This window comes from Oryctolagus cuniculus, chromosome 4, assembly GCF_964237555.1.
Source record: "Oryctolagus cuniculus chromosome 4, mOryCun1.1, whole genome shotgun sequence".
Taxonomy (NCBI): Eukaryota; Metazoa; Chordata; class Mammalia; order Lagomorpha; family Leporidae; genus Oryctolagus; species Oryctolagus cuniculus.
Genome location: NC_091435.1, coordinates 66215904 through 66237520, shown reverse-complemented (window position 1 = coordinate 66237520; position 21617 = coordinate 66215904). Strand labels below are relative to the sequence as shown.

At 37.8% G+C, this 21617-nt stretch overlaps 1 pseudogene; it reads right to left on the bottom strand.

Annotated features, from left to right (window-relative positions):
- Positions 1-1109: 1109 nt before the first annotated feature.
- The window catches only part of LOC103350619 (inositol hexakisphosphate kinase 2 pseudogene), a 190842-nt pseudogene continuing 170334 nt past the window's right edge, over positions 1110-21617 (bottom strand).

The following is a 21617-nucleotide window of genomic DNA, read 5'->3' as shown; positions in this document are numbered from 1 at the left end:
AGGGAGGAGAGAACTTCCACTTTGACCATGGCCCTGCCTAAATATGATCAGAGTTGGTGAACTCAGGGGGCTTCCATAGCCTTGGCAGCTCATGACAAGAGCCGAGGGTGATTATTGATGCCATAAACAAGAGTGTCAATTTGTTAAGTCAACAACAGGAGTCACTGTGCACTTACTCCTCATGTAGGATCTTTGTCCTTAGTGTGCTGTACATTGAGATTTAATGCTATAACTGGTACTCAAACAGTATTTTTCACTTTATATTTCTGTGTGGGAGCAAACTGTTGAAATCTTTACTTAATGTATGCTAAACTGATCTTCTGTATATAAAGAGAATCGAAAATGAATCATGATGTGAATGGAAGGGGAGAGGGAGTGGGAAAGGGGAGGGTTGCGGGTGGGAGGGACATTATGGGGGGGAAGCCATTGTAATGAATATTCTGTACTTTGGAAATTTATATTCATTAAATAAAAGTTTAAAAAATGATGATATCAACGGCTAATGTTTACAATGAGCTTATCTCATCCAGGCACTTTTCATTATTTCACTTTATTCTTACAACAATCTTGTGAGGGAGTACTAAGTGAACTATGACAGGAATGTTAAGTGACTTCCGCAAGGCTGGGCAGCTGTAATTGTCATAGATTGCATTTTATCCAGGTTCTGCAGTGGGCATTGTTAATATGAGGGACTTATTGTCTAATAATTTTTTTGATGTGCAAGCATTTATTGGAGGAGGTACAGAGCATTTTTGGGGGAGGTACAGAATAAGCAGCAGTAACATAGAAGCTTCCAGTAGGCAAACAGAAATGACAAGGATATTTCATGCATATAGTGAAGTATTTCTTTTTCTGATAATCAAGAAGATATGTATTAGAACATTTACACTAAGGGAAGAAAGAGGTATCTTCATCATCAAATATGGAATGTTGACAAAACTGTTGAAATAAATAAAGACTATGAGTGCAATTGGGGCTGGCTCAGAGGCCACTGCAAATCAGCTCCGGGCTGCAGGGGACACCACTTGGCCACGCTGGCCTGCTCCCTGATGCAGAATAGCTGTGATGGGACACAAAGAGTATCTCAGGTGCTGGAGCAGCCAGTGAGCTCACTCCCCACCATCCTCACTTACCCCTGTGACAGTGTCTACCAAGTTCTGGAACCCAAATATATAGGCAGCATACTGGCCCTGTGCGCCACACTGTACTTGCCATACAGCCAGCAGGTAGTGTGTGCAAAGTTCATCATGTGCATGTCCACTGGGCTGGTAGGCTTGTAGGCATAGGCACCAGTGGACTCTACAGATGACTCCTCTGAAAGGTCTTCTAAGTCCTCAGCATCTGAGTCCAGGGCCACTTCAGGCCACTGCTTTCCACCATAAATGACTAGCAGGGAGCCTGAGTCTAAGTTGTACAACTCCAGTCGCTCTAACACTGCTTTGAGCTCTGCCAGCTTCTTGAGCACAGGGCCCAGGAGCTTACAGCCCAGGCACTGTGCATTGTGGAAAAACTGGAAAAGTGCCTTCTTGAAGCCCTGCACTGCCAGCTTCTGCCTATGGTATTGGTCCATGAACATGAGCTGCCCACGGCCTGCCTCATACACCTGCATGCCACACACATGTGCAGACACACACACATGACCACGGATATACTGCTGACACTTTTGGATCTGGTTGTTTGTCTTTTCCCATGATGCATCATTGCCCTGCTGTCACGTGCCCATATTGAGGTCCAGGACCCAAGGCACCTTATAGTGGGAAGTTGGCTTCTCCAGTCAGTTCATTTTAACTCACTGTTGCTGTGACACAAGTTGAGGTAAACAAGAATCTGGCCAAATACTTCAAAGAAACAACTGAGAAATAATTGTATGTATTAGGGCTTGTGACATCTTAAGATATTTTTGAGAACTCTAAATGCTAAACTTAAATATACAAGATGTTCACATGCCTAAGAAACTCCTGCAGAAACCTGACTTGTGCACTCACCATGACCTTGAGGACTTCTGCAGGCTAGCTGTTTTGCCAAAGCAGAATTTCAAGCACAATGAAGGTTGAAGGTGTCCCCCAATATACATTCAGAGTTCCATGGCAAGAGGAAGACTTTTTATTCAAGATTTTAAGAAAATCTTTGATCAATCTTTGGCTGAGCACTAAGATAATCAAGTAGTAGCTGCATACCAGGGAGGACACAGATTCCAGAGAATTAGTACAAGGAAATCACTAAACAATGAGAACAGCAGCAGGAGAAAAATAAAATATGCCATAGAATTAATTCTCAATAAGATTAACAGATGACCTCTATCAGTAACTAAGAAGAACAGAAACAGTAGATGACATATACAAATGCCAAAAAAAGTAAAAATGGCTTAGCCAATAATTCTAAATTAAGCAAAACTAGATTTCAAAAATGAAGGATATAATGGGGCAGGCATGGTAACATAGCAGGTAAAGGTACCTCCTATGATACTGGCATCCATATGGATTCTAGTTCATGTCTTCCTGTTGCTCCTCTTCCTATCCAGTTCACTGCTAATGGCCTGGGAAAAGCAATGGGAGATGGTCTAAGTGCTTGGGCCCCTGCCACTGACATAGGAGACTCAGAAGTTCCTGGCTCCTGACTTTGGACCAGCCCTGCTTCAGCTGTTGTGGCCATTTGGGGAGTGAACCAGCAGATGGAAGACCGATCTCTCTCTCTCCTCTTTATCTCTCTGTAACTCAACTTCAAGTAAAAGTAAATAAGTTTTTTTTTAAAAGTGAAATATATTAAGATATTAGCAAATAAGCAAAAAATGAGAATATGTCACTGAAAGACACACTCCAGGAAATGCTAGAGGTCTTTAACTCAATTCAATTGAAATAAAACTTGGTAACTCAATTCTGCCTAAATAAGTATGAAGTGTGAGTAAAGTTCACTACATTAGTTAATGTAAAAGACTATATATGTATTTTGTTTTATATCTCCTCTCTTATTTAATTATAAGATAATTGTGTAAAGCAACAATAATAAAACTATTTTGGTGGGCTGCAATTTAAGTATATGTATATATATATATGATTTTACAATACATGGCATATATATGACACTGCATAAATCACAGACATTTATAATTGTATACCTTTATATGTCTTATTTATTTGAAAGGCAGAGAAAAAGTGAGAGAGAAAAAGACATATTTTCCACCTGCTTGTTCAGCCAAATGTCTGCAACAGCCAACTCTGGAACAGGCCATAGCCAAAAAGACTCAGTCTCATTTTTCCATGTTGGTGGCAAGTATCTAAGTACTTGAGCCATCGCCTGTGCCTCTCAGGGTCCATAGTAGTAGGAACCTAGAATCAAAGGCAGAGCTGGAGGTATCCAAAGCAGTGTTTGAATCACTGTACTGAACACCAGTTCCAATCACAATATTTAAATAATAAGTCACTTAAATGGTAATAATTAGAGAAATGGAAATGGATATAATTTAGAATAAATTTCAGTGTACTGTTGAAATTGTACTATTAATCTAAACTAGATTATTTTAAATTAAGATTTTAATTTTAATCCCCAAAATAAGCACTAAAAATAACATAAAGATATAAAAAGAAACAAGATAATTAAAATAGTACACTAGAATATATTTAAAACAAATAAGGTAGTGACGGAAGAGTCACTTAACTGGGTTAAATGTAAATGGATTAAACAAACTAACCGGTTCATTAAATGATCTAGATTGGAAAAGATATTTTAAAAAATAACATGATCAGGGCCAGTGCTGTGGCTAAAGGCATTAAACTGGTGCCTACAGTGCCAGAATCCCATGTAGATACCAGTTCGAGTCCCTGTGCTATTCCACCTCTGATCCAGCTCCTTATTAATGTGCCTGGGAAATAAGCCAATGGCCCAAATCGTTGGGTCCCTGCACCAACACAGAGATAGGTTTAAACTCTTGGCACCTGGCTTCAGCCTGGTCTAGTCCCTGCTCATAAGGCCATTTGTGCAGTGAACCAGAAGATAGATCGCTCTGTTTCTGTCTCTTTCTGTAACTCTGCCTTTCAAATTAATAAATCAATCTTTAAATAATAATAAGTAAGAATAAATGACATGATCGTATGTTGCCTTCAAGAGATATTATATTACAAGAAAAAATGGTTAAAAATAAAAATATGAAAAATGTTATGGTCTACAAACAATAATCAAAATTCTTGATTGACATATTTAATATCAAAGTGTATTTTAATACAAACCTTTTTTGGTTTGTATTAAAAATTTTTGGGGGGCAAAATAGATAATAATGAGATAGTATTAATAGGTGGGGCTTAGACATTGATTAAGTCATAAGGGTAGAACGCTTATCAGTTCGATTAGTCACTTCATAAAGAAGTGTGGCAGAGCTGTTTCACTTTCTGCCATGTGAGAATACAGCTAAAGTTGCCATCTCTGAGGCATAAAATGGGTCTTTATCAGATCCTGAATCTGCTAGTACATTTCTGTTTTTACTTCTCAGCCTTCAGAACTATGATGAACTTGGCAACAGCATATTTTCCAAGTGGACCAAGCAACCTTATATTGGAGGAAGATGCTCCTGGGACTTGCAGAGCTGGAGAGAACTCAATGCTTGGGTTAAAAGGACATGCTGACTATCTTGTTAAGGGTAAATACAGTTTGTAACTTGAAGTTGAAACCAATACTCACATACCATTCTGAAACTCCTAAACCCTTAGGTATTACATTAAATCTATTCTTTCTGTAAAGCCTCTGTGACAACACATCTATTTACAACATGTCTTACTGGCTATTTTAAGCCCACAGTTGAGACCTGCTACTTAGAGAAAAAATAATTCCTTTCAAAGTTTATTGCCCATTGAAAAATGCACCTGCTTACCCAAGAGCTCTGATGGAGATATACAAGATTAATGTTGTTTTCTGTGGGGAGCAACTGAGACTAGACGGTTACTGGAATTAAGACTTATTCTATGCATCTGCTCTCCCACAATATGGCGCTGAGAGAGAGACCAAACAACTTCTACACAGCTGCCTCCAGTTCGACCAATAACCTGCAGGAGCTGATCCTGCTCCTGATTGGAGGAGAGCAACGTGCTCGGCGTGTGGGTAGCAGAGTTGGGATTGGTGGAAGAGGACTATAAAGGAGGAGAGAGACAACATGCACCAGGAACATCTGGATAACATCTGAGCAGCCCCCGAGAGAGCCGGCTGGTGGTATGCTGCTCCTCCGCAGAAGTGGGGAAAGTGGCAGGGGGTACCGCCCCTCCACAGAGGTGGAGGGGTCGGCAGCCAACCCGGGAAGGACCGAGCAGACAAAAGAACAGCACAGGGTCTACTGTCATTCCTCCGCGAATGGGGGAGCGACATTTTCCTAACTACTAATACAAGATTTGCTCTGATGCCCACTGATCAAAAATTAATTTTGACTTTTAAATTTCATTGTTTAAGAGATATGTATGATATGGCTCTAGCTGCCATATAGTGATTTCTCTGAAGGATCTAGAAAAAGTAAATTGAAACCATTCTGGAAAGGAAGCACCATGCTAAATGTCATTAAGAATATTTGTTACTCTTAGAAAGATGCCAAAGTATCAACATTAAAAGGAATTTGGAAGAAATCAATTCCAATTGCAATGAATAATTTTTAGGGGTTCAAGATTCCTGTTAAGGAAGATGTGGTAGAAATATCAGGAAAACTAGAATTTGTAGTAGGACCTGAAAATGTAATGAGATTTCTTCAATTTAAATGGATAATGAATTATTTCTTTTGGGTGATCGATGAAAATATATTTTAATTGATATATAGAGACCAGATTTCATATATGATTTTAATCACATAATGATACTTTTGACTCTACATCCCTCTTGTTTTTTCCATCCTTTTTTCCAATTTTTGAAATACATAGTTTTTTTTAGATTTTTTTAAATTTATTTATTTGACAGGTAGAGTTACAGACAGTGAGAGAGAGAAAGAGAGAAAGGTCTTCCCTTCGTTGGTTTACTCCCCAAATGGCAACAATGTCCAGAGATATGCAGATCAGAAGCCAGGAGCCAGGTGCCTCCTTCTGGTTTCCCATGCTGGTGCAGGGACCAAAAACCTGGGCCATCCTCCACTGCTTTCCCAGGCCATAGCAGATAGCTGGACTGGAAAAGGAGCAGCTGGGACTAGAACCTGTGCCCATATGGGATGCCGGTGCAGCAGGCAGAGGAATGACCTAATGCGCCACGACACTGGGCCCCTGAAATACATACTTTAAATTGCTTTATAATCATAGGCTTAATCCTCCACCAAATAAAGATTCCAAGAAGTAGAAAGAAACTGTTCCACAGGTATATAGACAAGTTCAATAAAAATGATCAAATGTTAAGATATAAATTTCACTCATAGATTTTATAGTTTTGTATTGTCTATATTAGCTACCACAAATCAGAGAAAACATAATATTTGTCTTTTTGGGACTGGCTTAAGTCACTAATCATATTGAATTCCAGCTGCATCCATTTTGTTGTGAAAAACAGAATTTAATTTTTTATGGCAGAATAGTATCCCATTATGTATAAATACATTATTTTCTTTATCCTGTCATCAGTGGATGGATATCTGCATTGATTCCATATCTTAGTTATTGTGAATTTAACTGGTATAAACATGGGGGTACAGACGACTCTTACATATGCTGATTTCATTTCTTTTGAGTAAATTCCTAGGAATGGAATTACTGGATTATATTGCAGATCTATTTTCAGATTTCTGAGGAGTGCCCATACTGTATTCTACAATGGCAGTGCTAGTTTACATTCCCACCAGAAATGTATTAGTGCTCCTTTTCCTCTGCATCCTAGTTAGTATTTGTTACTTTATTTTTGAATGATAGCTTTTCTTTTTAAAAAAAAATTATTTATTTATTTGAGAGGCAAAGTTACAGACAGAGAGAGGAACAGACAGAGAGAAAGGTCATCTTCCATCCTCTGACTTACTCCCCAAATGGCTGCAATGGTTGGGAGCTTGCCAATCTGAAGCCAGGACCTAGAAGCTTCTTCCAGATTTCTCACGTGAGTTCAAGGGCCCAAAAACTTTGGCCATCCTCCATGGCTTTCCCAGGTCATAGCATAGAGCTGAATAGCAAGAGGAGCAGCCAGGATATAAACTGTTGCCCATATGGGATGTCAGTGCCACAGGCAGAGGCTTAGCTTACTATGGTATAGCACTGGCCCCCAAATGATAACCTTTTTAACTGAAGTGAGGGGAAACCTCATTGTAGTTTTTATTTGTATTTCCCTGATGACTACTGAGCCTAAACATTTCTTCATGTTGCTGTTAGCCACTTGAATTTCATGCTTTGAAAAGTGCCTGTTCATGTCCTTTGCCCATTTCGTAACTGGATTGTTTTATTGTTGTTGTTGAGCTCTTTATATAATCTGGATATTAATCCTGTATCGATGCATAGTTTACAAATATTTTCTACCATTCTGTAGGTTGCCTCTTCACATTGTTGAGTGTTTCTTTTGTTATGCAGAAACTTCTTAGATTTAACACACCAAATCATTCCAGGTAACACACAATATTACGAAGTTAAAGACAATCAACACATCATCTCAAAAGCTTAGAAAAACAATTGAAAAATGTAAACATATTTTCATGATAAACCAAAAAAAAAAAATCTTAAGAAATTAGGAATGGAGAAGAACTCCTCCAAATTGATAAGATACATCTCCAAACAACTCACAGCTAACATCATGATTAGTGATAGAAAACTGAATTTGTTCATGTTAAAATCTGGAAGAAATCAAAGATTTTTCCCTTTTAACATTTTCACTCTATGTAGCAAAGCAATTAAATAAAAAAAAATGAAATAAAAAGCATCCTGATTGAGGGGCCAGCTCTGTGATATAGCAGGTAAAGCTGCCACCTGAAGTGCTGGCATACCATATGTGCACTGGTTTGGAGTCCTGGCTGCTCCACTTCTGATCCACTCTCCTCTATGGCCTGGAAAAGCAGTGGAAGATGGCCCAAATCCTTGAGGCCCTGCACCCGCGTGGGAGACCCAGAAGAATCTCCTGGCTCCTGGCTTCGGTTTGGTGTAGCTCCGGGCTGTTGCAGCCAATTGGGGAGTGATTGGAGAGTGAACCAGAGGATGGAAGACCTCTTTCTCTCTCTCTCTCTCTCTCTCCCTCTCTCTATCTGCCTCTCTTTCTCTCTCTCTCTCTCCCTCTCTCTATCTGCCTCTCCTTCTCTCTCTGTGTAACTCTGACTTTCAAATGAATAAAAAAAAAATCTTTAATAAAAAGCATCCAGATTAGAAAGGAAGAAATAAACTGTTTCTATATGCAGATGATAATATTGTATACATAGGAATCTTAACGAATTCACAAGTAAAACTATTATATGTAGTAGGAGAACTCATTAAAGTTGCAAAATACAAGTAAAATATTGAAATTAATTTATCTCTATAAAATAACAGTAAATAATATATAAGTGAAAATAAAGAATGCCATTTTCTACAGCATCAAAAATAAGGAAATACTTGGGAATAAATATCAAATAAATTGTATAAGGCATGTTATTATAAATGACTACAAAATAATTATTAAAATAATTTAAAGAAGATCTAAGGGGCCAGCCATATGGCACAGTGTGTTAAAGCCCAGGCATACTGCATTGGCATCCCATATAGGCGCCAGTGTTAAGTCCCAGCTGCTCCACTGTTAATCCATCTGGGAGAACCAGTGGTGGATGGCCTAGGTCCTTGGGCCCCGGCACCCCTGTGGAAGGCCCAGAAGAAGCTTCTGGTTCCTGGCTTTGGATCTGCTCAGCTCTAGCAGTTGAGGCCATTTGGGGGTGACCCAGCAGGTTAAAGACTTCTCTCTCTCTGTCTCTACCTCTCTTTCTAACTCTTTCAAATAAACAAAAAATAAATCTTTTAAGAAAAAGAGGATCAGGATAAACAGAAAGTCACATTGTCATCATGAAATGGATGATTTGGTATTATTACAGCATCCATATTCCCCAAATTGATCTGCATATACAATAAAATCCCTGTCAAATACCAGTGACTTCCTTGCTGAAATTGACATGCCAATCCAAAATTCATATGAAAATTTAGGAGACCCATAGCAGTTATAATAATGAAAAGAAATGATACATTTTGAGAACTCATATGTCCTTGTTTCAAAATTTACATGAAATAGTAAAATTCATAATGGGTGTTAATTGGGGGGAAGGAATAGTCTTTTTTAAAAAGATTTAATTAATTTATTTGAAAACACAGAGAGAGAGAGAGCAAGAGAGATAGGAATCTTTCATTCAGTGATTCACTTCCAAAATGGCTCTAACAGCAAGGTCTGGCCAGGCCAATAGTAGGAGACAGGAATTCCATCCTGATCTCCCATGTGGGTGGCAAGGGCCCAAGCACTTGGGCCATCCTTTGATGCTTTCTCAAGCACATTAGCAGGGAGCTAGATAGGAAGTGGGACTCAAACTAGTGCCCATATGGGATGCCTGCATTGCAGGCTGTAGCTAATTCTACTGTGCCACAGCGTCATTACAAGAATAATCTTTTCAAAAAAATGATCCTGGAACAACTGAATATCCACATGAAAAGAAAAGTTTGACTCTGCCTCAGCCTACAGAAAGCTGATAGATGTAAAAGAGCTAAAACTATGATAAGGCTACAACCAAAATAAGAATAATTTTTTGTTTTTTTAATTTAATTTACTTTATTTTATTTTCACCTTGGAATACTCTCTAGTTTCTAGATATAGCATGCAAACTAACTATGAACGTCATTAAAGTGAATTTTGTACTATTAAAGATATTGTAAAAGTAGCTAAAAGGCAAGCCAGCTGTTATCACCAGGCGTAGTGTTACCAGAGAACCACAGCTGGGTTTCCCATCAAGAGCTGGGACCACGGAGAACAATCCATTTGGTGATGAATTGAAGCTAGAGGAGTGAACAATCCACCGCAAACTGCCTGTGGCATGAGGAGAGAGGAGAGCATACTCTAGCTTTTCCTATTCTTTTGTCCAATGTCATACCGGTATCCTCTCAGCAGAACTCTGACGAATGCATATAACATCAGGAGATACAGTTTGAGAGGGTCAACCACCTGAGGGGGGAAAAATGCAGCAAATGAAATGTGAGGGAAAGCATTCAGGAGAAAATGGAGAAATACCTGCTATAATGCCAAATCATACTCTGAATTTTTGCTTTTGTGCTACAATTTAATGTTCATGGTTTTAGAGTAGATTAAATATGGATATATAGAATATTCGAACCACAATGATGTATCTCTTCCCAAATCTGGTGAACAGCATGAACTTCTTGCCTGTGTGTGTGTGTGTGTGTGAGAGAGAGAGAGAGAGAGAGAGAGAAAGAGAGAGAAAGGGAGAGAGAAAGAGAGAAAGAGAGTTTTTATGGTACTGTATTTTTATTTATAAAAAAAGCCTGAATAGGTGAAGGAAGAATGTTAGCTGCTTGGATTCCTGCAAGTACATCACATCCCTCCCCTTCATGTGTTAAATGACATTAGCAAAACATCCTTTCCATTACTGGGAGGGTTAAATGAAATCATAATTGTGAAATGTCTAGTATAGAGTTTTGCACATAAGTGCTCAAAATTGATAGTTGCTTGGGTCCGGCGCTGTGGCTTACTAGGTTAATCCTCCGCCTGCAGTGCCGGCATCCTGTATGGGGCCAGGTTCTAGTCCTGGCTGCTCCTCTGTCAGTCCAGCTCTCTGCTGTGGCCTGGGAAGGCAGTGGAGGATGGCCCAAGTCCTTGGTCGCCTGCACCCGCGTGGGAGACCAGAAACACCTAGCTCCTGGCTTTGGATCGGTGCAGCACCGACTGTAGCAGCCATTTGGGGGGTGAACCAACGGAAGGAAGACTTTTCTCTCTGTCTCTCTCTCTCACTGTCTAACTCTATTGGTCAAATAAATAAAAAAAAAATTAAAAGTTCAAAATTGATAGTTACTTCTCCAGTGCTACCTTTAAGTCTCATTATACTAGGAAGCTCCTAGAAATTTTCTCTATTTTGGAGTTTGTGGGCTATAGAAAGTCAGTCCAGCTCTCTGCTATGGCCCGGGAGTGCAGTGAGGATGGCCCAAGTCCTTGGGCCCTGCACCCGCCTGGGATACCAGGAAAAGCACCTGGCTCCTGGTTTTGGATCAGTGCGGTGTGCTGGATGCAGCGTGCCGGCTACAATGGCCATTGAGGGGTGAACCAATGGAAAAGGAAGACCTTCCTCTCTGCTCTCTCTCTCACTGTCCACTCTGCCTGTAAGAAGGAAAGAAAGAAAGAAAGAAAGAGAGAGAGAGAGAGAGAGAGAAAGAGAAAGAAAGAAAGAAAGAGAAAGAAAGAAAGAAAGAAAGAAAGAAAGAAAGAAAGAAAGAAAGAAAGAAAGAAAGAAAGAAAGAAAGAAAGAAAGAAAGAAAGAAAAGAAAAGAAAAGAATCTTCGCTGTCTCAAGAATGCAGGTCAGTAGTAAACCTGAACAAATATCATTTTCTCTGGCAACTATTAATACTGCAGTCTTTGCAAAACAGAAGTGGATGGCAGGTTTGTGTGAGTCACATTACATGGATTTCTGCTCAATTATGATTTGCAACCTGAATAATTTGTCATCCATTCGGCACAAATCAAATGCATGTATGCAAAAGGCTAAGCCAGGGAAGCCACAGCTAATGAACAAAAGTAAAACTGGTGTTAGGGAGGAGAGTAGAGGTGTTCCAAGTGGCAGAAAACAGTATTAAGCCTTTATAGATGATCCACATTAAAATATTAAATTCCTTGATAGGAATTCATCAAGCAGTTCTGCCATTTGCTGCTAGCAGCAAAACAACACTGTCACTATCCTGGAAAATCTGTTATTTAATTGAACTGAAAATGTTTTGCAGTGGTCCACAAACTTCCTAATCCTGTGTTCTGAATCAATGTCCCATAGCATGAGTCAAGGGAAGGAACAGATCAGTTGTACTGTTAAGAAGTCCTTTATGTGGATGGAGCATGAAAACTCAGTCATGACGATTTGTGCTCATTAAAAATCCCAAAGAATTTGAGAGGGGATGGTGATATTTTCTGTCTGGTGTACTGGCTAAGCTCCAGCTGGTTAATTATTTCCACCAGCATAAACGTGATCCCCTTGCAGTCGTAGTTGGTTAAAGACTTTATTTATTTATATTTCCACTTAAAGCTTGCAATTGCTGTGAGATTGTGGCTGCTTTCAGGAGGTGAGATAGTGTTCTTTCTGACACAGGATTTTGCAAACATTCTCTCTTTTCTTGAGAACCTTCTGTGGCCCTCAGAAGTTTGATGTTTTTATGTTGTATAAGTACAAGTCATGCCTCCTCATCAGTAAGTTTTCTAGAAGTATTAGAAGAATAGATCTATTTTCAGGCTATTTAATTGCTGTTCTGTGTCATTTGGATTTTAGTACAAGTATACATATACATCCAATATTCTATATTTTTGACAAATTTTTTGATCCACATTGATTGGAATGCCAGGACAGATGCATACACAAATTTTATATCATAATAGCTTACACATTGCTTTTCCATTTCTTTTCAATTTCTATAATAAAGCCCCTATGTCTTAACATGCATTGCTCTTCTACACTGCATATATATATACATATATATATATAATTTTTGGTCTCTGATTTTGATCTGAACATCTTATGAATTTTGCACATTAGTATTATCTGTGAGGATCAGCAATCTAAATAGAATAAGGGTGCTGCTAAATCTCCTCCCATAAGTAATTTTTTTTAATAAAGTAGATTTTTCTCTCTGGGCTTCTTGTTGTATATATCTGTAGGAATCAAAGGAAAAAAATGACAAACTCACTTGCACTTGGTTGTTATTTTTTGGAACAGTTGCCCAAAGTTGATTTCAAAGTCAGAAAAGCCTTTTCTACCCTATCAAAAGTATTTTCCACACCTATTTTTAAATTTTCCTTGTACTCCAGTCTTAAAGAAAAAGTTGTATTCTGCATTTACACTCATAGATTTGTAAGCCTTAAGGAATCACTTCATCTGATAATTAAAAAGTTTTCATAATTTTAAAAGGTGCCACAAACTTATTTAGAGATTCAGATCATAAGGTGGATACTCCATTTTATTAAAGGAGGTATTTCCCATATCTCTGAAAATAAAGCATTTATGTTTAAAAATTCCAGTACTATTTATGTCTGATAGATTAACTGAAGTCGAGCCGGTGCCGCTGCTCACTAGGCTAATCCTCCGCCTTGCGGCGCCGGCACACCAGGTTCTAGTCCCGGTCACGGCGCCGGATTCTGTCCCGGTTGCCCCTCTTCCAGGCCAGCTCTCTGCTGTGGCCAGGGAGTGCAGTGGAGGATGGCCCAAGTCCTTGGGCCCTGCACTCCATGGGAGACCAGGAGAAGTACCTGGCTCCTGCCATCGGATCAGCGCGGTGCGCCGGCCGCAGCACGCTGGCTGCGGCGGCCATTGGAGGGTGAACCAACGGCAAAGAAAGACCTTTCTCTCTGTCTGTCTCTCTCACTGTCCACTCTGCCTGTCAAAAAAAAAAAATTAAAAAAAATAAAAATAAAAAAAGATTAACTGAAGTCAAACTTTGAAAGGCTAATTGCTATTTGGACCAATAGTTCATTGATAAAGAAAGGAAGTTAAATTTAAGTTAAGCTGGTTCAAAGTCATATAATGTAAAGAGCCTTGGCAGTAGAATCTAATTCTTGTTGTGAGTCTTTCTATGATGCTGAAGATGTTCCTAGAATCATTTGATGATTTTCTCTGGTACTATCTCAACCTTTATCTTTTCCTCAATACGTTGGAAGAGTATCTAGAACATTTCTGTTAGTCTTTCTGAAGTTATGCTAGTTGTAGGCTGTATTACAGTGTTTCCAAGCAGCCAAGATTTCTGTATGTATGTATATGAACATATATGAGATGGGACTTACCATTTCATGGGCCTCTAAAAATATCCTATATGAATCATCCTGATTCAGAAAGGCTGGAATCTGTAGTACAGAACAAAGACCTTGAACTATAAAAATTACGAGACATGACATTTACACAAAAAATCACATAATCTCATTTATCATGAAAGATATAGAAAGTTGGATGGTACATTGAAAGAAATATCATACCTTATGGAGATAATTATGAAGAGTGGTTTGTGGCAGTAAACAGACGTGTAACAAGGTGCTCCATGTGAAAGGATGAACACAGAGAACAAGAAATTTAGTTCATTCTGCAGGAGTTGCCAGTTACAATCAGTTTACTGATCCATAAATTTTGGATATCGTTCCAAGAGCAATAGGGGCTTATTCCAAGAGTTTATCAAGGAATCAGAATTCTTTTATCATATTCCAAGCCAAATAAGCTAGGCAAAAAAAGTTGAAAATATTCAAGAAGAGATCAGTAAGGTTAGAAATGAAAAATCTAAAATAATGACTGCTTAGGGTTTTTTCTGCATTTTTAAAAGATTATTTACTTAGTTATATATCTATTTATTTATAGTGAAACTGAGAGAAGGAGATGGAGAGGGGGAGGGAAAGGGGTCAAGGGAGAGGGAGGAAGCGAGAAGGAGGGGAATGGAGAGAGAGAGGGAGAGCTTCCATTCATTGTTCACTCTCCAAGTAGCCTCAACAACTGAGAATACATCAAGCTGAAGCAAGGAGTCACACATTCTATCTGGGTCTCCCACTTGAATGGCAGGGGATCAAGTACTTAATGCCATCACCGCCTGCTCCCGAGGTACATTAGAAGGGAACTGGATTGGAAACAGAATAGCGGGACTTAAACCAACACTCGGATGTTATATTGGACATCCCAAGTAGCAGCTTAACCTGTTGTGCCATAACACTATCTCCTTTTCTGTTTATTTACGTATTTATTTTTACATGGGCAGATGAAATTATCTGTTCGTGATTTAAAAAAAGGTGTTTTCCATGTAAAACATAATTACTTGAAGTATATGTATATACTATGGAATGACTATAGAATTGTATCTATGAAAAGTATGAAATCTGTTCATTTTTATTAATAATTAAACTTTAAAAATAAATAAATCTAATTAACATACATACTTCTCATGTTATCATTTCTTATAGTGAGAATATTTATATATATTCTCTTAAATTTTATTAAGAATAAAATACGTTAGCCGTAGGCAGCATATTGCACAAAAGACTTCATGAAATTATTTCTTCTAAGTGAAATTTTGCATCTTTTGACTGTTATCTCCTTACCTCCATGAACCACCTCAGCGTCTGCTAACTATCAGTCTACTCTCTTCTATTATGTCAGCTTTTTCAGACCACATATGACTGAAAACATGCAGTATTTGTCTTTCTGTGTCTGGCTTGTTTCACATATATTATGAACTCCAGGCATATTTATGATGTGGCAAGTTACAGCATTTCCTTTACATGCATGTATAGTAGTAGTCCTTTGTGTATGTATATTACCTTTTCTTTATGCAGTAATGACACAGGTTTATTCTCTGTCTTGGCTATTGTGAATAAACATGAGAGTATATGTATCTTTTCCTCATACTGATCTAATTTCTTTTAAATATAAATCAAGCATTGGGGTTGCTGGATCATATGGTAATTCTATTTTTAATTACTTGAGAAATAATTGAAGTGTTTTTTCATAATGACTATACTAATCTGCATTCCCATCAACAGTGTGTAATGGTTCCCTGTTCTTTATGTCCTCCCTGATACTTGTTATCCTTCAGGTTTATGGTAATGACCATTCTAACAGTTGTGAAGTGATATATAATAGTGATTTTAATGTGCAGTCTCTTGGTGTTTATTGATGTTGAACATTTTATTCAAATACCTGTTGGTCATTTGTATTCTGTAGAAAAATGTCTATTCAGGTCTTTTGAACAGTTTTAGTTGAGTAATTTGTTACATACATATATATATGTTAATATAATCCTATTTTTCTTTTTATGTTTTTATTGATGCTTTTTCATTTTTAATAAAGATGTCACATTTCATATCCATGTCATGGAGATTTTCATCTGTTTTCTTTTAGAGGTTTTAGGGTTTCAGATGTTATATGTAAATCTTCAAATAATTTATAATTTATTTTCATATAGAATTTGATAAGGACCTATTTTCATCCATCTTTCTGTTTGGATATTGATTTTCTCCTATAGCATAAATTGAAAATTGTCCTTTATCCATTATGTGTTTTTGACTTCATCATCGTCAATCAGTTTTCTGTAATATGCTAACTTCATCTGTCTTTATTTTCCATTGACTTAACTTATATTTTTATGCTAGCACTGTGCTGCTTTGGTAACTATAGATTTGCACTATATTTTGAAGTCAGGTGGCAAGAAAACTCCAACAAGGTTATTTTTAATAACAACAACAAACAACAATTGCTTTGGCTATTCAGGATTTTGTGCAGTTCCATACACATGTTAGAATTTTCTTTTCAAAGCCGGCGCCACGGCTCACTAGGCTAATCCTCCGCCTAGCGGCGCCGGCACACCGGGTTCTAGTCCCGGTCAGGGCACCAGATTCTGTCCCGGTAGGGCACCGGATTCTGTCCCGGTTGCCCCTCTTCCAGGCCAGCTCTCTGCTGTGGCCCGGGAGTGCAGTGGAGGATGGCGCAAGTCCTTGGGCCCTTCACCCCATGGGAGACCAGGATAAGTACCTGGCTTCTGCCTTCGGATCAGCGTGGTGTGCCGGCCGCAGCGTACCGGCCGCGGCGGCCATTGGAGGGTGAACCAACGGCAAAGGAAGACCTTTCTCTCTGTCTCTCTCTCTCTCACTGTCCACTCTGCCTGTCAAAAAAAAAAATTTTTTTTCTTTTCAATTTCATCATTTGCCATAAAGGCATTTAGTTAAATAATACAACTTACTAAAAATTCCATAGTTTCTCTATTTGTAATGCACTTTTATCAAATACTAAGAGTATGTGTAAAATACTAAATGTTTATTGGAAGTTTTGTTAGGATTGGTAGACTTATCTCATTGTTTATGGAATAATACAACACCATTCAATTATCAAAATTTCAATATTTCCCAATATTGCAAACACTACTCAATGTCACCCTGCCTCCCCCGCCCCAATTCTCCTCACCATTGCTTTCACTTCTTCTCTTTTAGCTTTTCTTATGACTGCCTCTTTTGCTAACTTGCCTTTTCAGGCAAACTTTACAATCACATTAACTTCCAGACATGGAGGGTGGTAAGAATTCATGGCATTCATACCATAATTGCTTTAGTTTTATAGTTTATTATATGGGTATTGATATCTTTATGATGTTGAGACTACTTAATTTAGAATATAGTATATCTTTCCATTTCCTAAAATCAATTTTTATGTACTACCAATTTGCATCTAGGTATTTTATATCCATTTGTATTTATTTATTACTGTAGCAATTGAGCCTTTTCTTCCAACACATTTGATTTTTGTTCACAAGTAGAAACACTATTAATTTTTGTATACAGAAAATTTTTACTATGAACAAGAGATTATAGTTATTGACTATATATAATATACATTGGATTTTATCATACTTGTTAAATTAATTATAAAATGTATTTCATATTCTTCAGGAAATCTACTGAAAATAATAGTAAATCAATGTCTAAGTGATTTACTCTTTGAATTTATATGTGTTTCCTTTTAGGAAAAAAATCCATGTAATAAAAATAGTTTAATTAAAAAAGGCAAAAGAGGAATGTAATTTAAAACATCCGGGAAAAATACAAAGCAAAATATGAACTGATAAATATCAACCTAAATATATTAAAAAATTTACAAAATTTCAACTAAATGTTGCTTAAAGGAGACACACCTTATAGAAATGTACATATATATCATATTTTCTTTATCCATTCATCTGATGATGGGCACTTTGGTTATTTCCATGTTTTGGTTATTGTGAATAATGCTACCATAAACACAGTGGTGCAGGTATCTCTTTGATGGAATGTGTCCGTGTCTTTGGGGATATATACCTAGAAGTGGGATTACTGGATCATATGGCAAGTCTATTTCTAGCTTTTTAATAATTCTTCATGCTGTTTTCCACCACAGCTGTACTAATTTACATTCCAACAATGTGTGAGAATTCCCTTTTCTCCACATCCTCACCAGGCTTTGTTACTCTCTGGTTTTTGGATAATAGTCTTTGGACAGGGATCATGTGATACATCGCTGTAGCTTTGATATGCATTGCCTGATGGCCAGTGATGTTGAGCATTTTTTTTAATAATTTGTTGGCCATTTTCATTTCTTCTTTTGAGAGCTTTGCCCATTTCTTAAGTGGATTGGCGTTTGTATTGCTGTTGAAAATTGTTTTTATGTTGCTGCTATATTCTGGATAGTATTTCTTTGTCAGGTAAGTTGTTTGCATATGCTTTTCCCATTATGTTGGCTGGCTTCACTGTCTTCACTGTATTTACTGTTTCTTTTCATGTGCAGTAGCTTCTGAGTTTGATGTAATTCCATTTGTCTAGTTTTGCTTTTGGTGCGGTGCTCTTGGGGTCTTATCCAAGAAGTCATCACCAACACCAATATTATGAGTGTTTCCTCTAAATATTCTTCCTGAATTGATATTTTTTATCAATATGTAATATACTTCTTTGCCTCTTTTTATATTTTAATTTAGTCTTTTTTATCTGATGTGAATATAGCTACTCACACTCATTTTTGGTTTCCATTTGCACCAGTACCTCAGTTTCACTCTATGTGAGTCTTTTTTTTTTGACAGGCAGAGTGGACAGTGAAAGAAAGAGACAAAGAGAAAGGTTTTCCTTTGCCATTGGTTCACCCTCCAATGGCCGGCGTGCTGCGGCCGGCACACCGCGCTGATCCCATGGCAGGAGCCAGGTACTTCTCCTGGTCTCCCATGGGGTGCAGGGCCCAAGCACTTGGGTCATCCTCCACTGCACTCCCTGGAGGCAGCAGAGAGCTGGCCTGGAAGAGGGGCAACCGGGACAGAATCCGGCGCCCCGACCAGGACTAGAACCTGGTGTGCTGGCACCTCAAGGCGGGGATTAGCCTAGTGAGCCGTAGCGCTGGGCCTATGTGTATCTTTATCTGTGAAGTGAGTGTCCTGTAGGCAGCATATAGTTTGTTCTTGGTTTTTTGTCCATTCAGCAAACCTAATCGGAATTTAATTTATTTACATTGAAGTTTAGTACTAATAGATAAGAACTAGAATCTGTCATTTGGTCGATTGGTTACAGATTATGCCTGTCCTGTTAGTGCACTGGTTGCTATCATTTGTTTGCATGATGTTTATTTATAATTTAAGACTCCTAGTTCTTATAAGGACTCATTTCTTATAATATAAATTTCTTATAAGGCTGGTTTGGTGAAGGTGAATTATTTGTTTTTACTTTTCCAGGAAATATCTTATTTCTCCTTCACTTTGAAGGATAGTTTCAGTGAATTCTTGGTTGAAAGTTTTTTTTCTCATATCCCACTCTCTTCTGGCCTGCTGAGAAGTCTTCTATTAATCTTATTGATTTTCCTTTATTCATAACTTCATGTTTTTCTCTTACTATTTTTGGGCTTCTTTCCTTGCCCTTAATTTTGACAATTTGACTACAATATGCCCTGGAGAATATCTCCTTTTGTTGGGTTGACCTGGGATTCTTTGAGCTTTTTGTTTCTTGATGACCATATCTTTTTCCAGACGTGGAGTTTACAATCATTATTTCACATAGTAAGTTCTCAAATTCCTTTTCCTTTTCTTCTACCAGGATTATCTGTAATATTAATATTTGGTTGCTTAATGGTAGCCCCTATTTTGTGTAGACTTAATAATTTTTATTTTTAATTTCTTAAAATTTATATAAAATGAACAATTGTATTTCATATATGCAGGTTTAGGAGCATAGTGAGAATTATCACACTACCTTCCCTCATACCCGTTCCTACCCTCTCTCCTCCTTCCTTTCTTATTGTTTCTTTTAATTGCTATAGTGAAATATTTTCTGTTTATTTAATAATCATAAGCTTAAACTTCCACAAAGGAAAGAATTCAACAAATAATGAGAAGAAAAAAATACTCTTCCTCAACAATAGAGAAAAGGGTTGTAGTGAAGTTATTTTTTCTTTTAATTATTGCAATGATATACTTTCTTACAATCACAAGGTTAACTCTCCCCTAAGGAAAGAATCCAACAAATAACAGGTAGAAATCCCGCCAGTCTTTAAGAATATAGACAAGGGCTATAAACAATAATCAAATCTCAGTGTCACTTTCACTCATACACATTACGTTTTTGTATGCTGTATATTAGTTACCACAAATCAGAGGAAAAAATGCCACATGTCTTTTGGAGACTGGGTTATTTTGCCTAGCATAATGGTTTCCAATTGCATTCATTTTGCAAAAATTGGGAAAGACAGGATTTCATTGCTTCTTGGCCTTTGGGCTAAGATCAAGTGTAAAAGACAAGATTTCGCCGGTGCTGCGATTCAATAGGCTAATCCTCCACCTAGTGGCACCGGCAGACCAGGTTCTAGTCCCAGTCGGGGTGCTGGATTCTTTCCCGGTTTCCCCTCTTCCAGGCCAGCTCTCTGCTGTGGCCCTGCACCCCATGGGAGACCAGGAGAAGCACCTGGCTCCTGCCTTTGGATCAGCGTGGTGCGCCGGCCACAGCGCGCCAGCCGTGGCGGCCATTGGAGGGTGAACCAAGGGCAAAAGGAAGACCTTTCTCTCTGTCTCTCTCTCTCACTATCCACTCTGCCTGTCAAAAAAAAAAAAAAGAAAAAAGACAAGATTTCATTCTTTTTTACGGCTCAGTTGAATTCCATACTGCATATATTTCACATTTTCTATATCCAGTAATCAGCTGATGGACATCTGGGTTGATTCCATAGCTTAGCTATTGCAAATTGAGCTGAAATAAATAGGGAAGTACATATGCATGAGGGATATGCCAGATTAATTTTTGAGGATTTCCAGTTTGACTGACAGCTGATTTCTCATCAGTAACCCTACAGGCCATGAAAGAATGAGAGACGTAGTCCAAGTCCTAAAAGGAAAAAATCAACACAATACTGTACACTACAAACCTCTCATTTATGAATGATCTCATTTATGAATAAATGTGTAATAAACATCTTCCAAAACAAACAGAAATTGAAATAATTTTTCACAACTCATTCAATCTTAAATGATGCCAATAGATTGCTACATACAGAAACACAGAAAGATACTTGTGATTATGAAAGAATGTGAAGGCAGAAAATCTTCTAATAAAAGTACAAAGAAAATCCAAAGCAAACAATTTTAATATCAATGGAAAAAAATAGCAGGACTACATCCTCTAAAAATAGTATTTAGTAGTAATTTTATAAAATTCTATTGGTTTATGTTTTGTTTTGTATTTTTCCCAGCTGTTTTAGATGTAACAATAATTATCAGAGAAATAAAAAGAGTCATCAGGAATCACTATAGTTATATCCCAGCAAATTGGAAAATCTAGAAAAATGTATAGATTTATTGACAAATACAATTTACTAAAATTAAGTCTTGAAATTATGGAAAACCTAAACAAACAATAACTAAGACAGAGATCGCATTGATAGTAAAGACTATCCCAACAAAGAAAAGCCCAGAATTGGATGCTCTCACTGCTGAATTCTACCAAATGTTTAAAGAA